At 43.3% G+C, this 1,406-nt stretch overlaps 1 non-coding gene across 1 annotated transcript; it reads right to left on the bottom strand.

The window, feature by feature from the left end:
• Window positions 1–624: 624 nt before the first annotated feature.
• Window positions 625–697, bottom strand: Trnad-guc (transfer RNA aspartic acid (anticodon GUC)). The gene has a single exon. It is a non-coding gene; the product is annotated as a tRNA-Asp (tRNA).
• Window positions 698–1,406: the final 709 nt, after the last annotated feature.

Raw genomic sequence — 1,406 nt, 5'->3', positions numbered from 1 at the left:
GTCATCTTATGATGATCCTGCTGATAGTATCACGTAAAGGTGACGACCAAGTGCTCCGTGGAATTACTGCGTTGTTTCAGCGACACAATCCGTCGCAGAACCAAAAATCTCAACAATAATGGTATGACTTTTGATGTAATACACTGTTACCAGTTGCTAATATTATTCTTGGCAGGGTCACGTTTAGTATTTCTACTCCAGGCAGCCTTAGAAGTGGAAATACATTTTGATAAGTGAAGAACAGCAATAGCTGTTATAATATCCTTTACTGAAACGACCAGTTTCGCAGCTTATAGATGCATCCTCAACTGTACATAATCAATTTAAAAAAAATCCAGAATAAGGTTAAACGGATGGAGAATGTTGGGTCGTCCTTTTAACCCTGATCTGGATTTTATATGATTTGATTATGTATACCTGAGGATGCAGCTATAGGCTGCGAAACCCGTCCTTTCAATAAATGGAAATGGAAATGTCGTGTGGCTAGGGCCTCCCGTCGGGTAGACCGTTCGCCTGGTGCAGGTCTTTCGATTTGACGCCACTTCGGCGACCTGCGCGTCGATGAGGATGAAATGATGATGATTAGGACAACACAACACCCAGTCCCTGAGCGGAGAAAATTTCCGACCCAGCCGGGAATCGAACCCGGGCCCTTAAGATTGACAGTCTGTCGCGCTGACCACTGAGCTACCGGGGCGGACTGTCCTTTCAATAAAGGATCTTATGCAGCTGCTGTGCTTCTTCATTTATCAAGAGATATTATTTGTATTGTTTTAGGTTTCTTGTTTTTGATTTTCTTTTATTTCAGTTGATGTGGTAAGAAGAAATGGCATATTTTAAGGGAGGTTTTTCGAAGAGAATACAACCAGTTCATACAAAGAACAAATGGGGACGAGGCACTGGGCAGTTCTTCAGTTTCCTCACGTCCGACTGGCAATTGGTCTTGAGGTGGATGTTATTCAGACGCAGCGCACGGAATTCATCGGTCAGCTGTGGTCGTATGACCTTATGGACGACCTGGCACTCGGACAAATACGTTCTCAGAGGACCGTTAGCCTTAGAGGCCAATGACGCAACGCGAGGTATATACTCCCCTTACTACTGATCCATGTTGAGGCAGTTGCCAATTGGTTGATGGACCGTCCTGGAAAAGAAATGGAATTTTCAGAAATTTTTCACAGTACTGGTGAAGACCTCTGATATACAACATATCCAGTAAGCGAAGAAGCTAGCAGCACAACGGAAGCCCCTACCAACTAAATGTACACTCGTACTGCCAAGATAAACTTTTCGTTTCAATCTGTAGGTTAAGAATCACTCAGAGCTTCAATCTCCAAACGTGTAAGATATTTAAAGTCTTGTTAAAAAGGCTGAACCTTTTCGAAACGTCCTGTACTAGTTACGGA

This window comes from Schistocerca serialis, chromosome 1 (assembly GCF_023864345.2).
Source record: "Schistocerca serialis cubense isolate TAMUIC-IGC-003099 chromosome 1, iqSchSeri2.2, whole genome shotgun sequence".
NCBI classification, from domain to species: Eukaryota; Metazoa; Arthropoda; class Insecta; order Orthoptera; family Acrididae; genus Schistocerca; species Schistocerca serialis.
The sequence above is the reverse complement of the archived record's forward strand: the minus strand, read 5'-3'. Positions and strand labels throughout refer to the sequence as shown.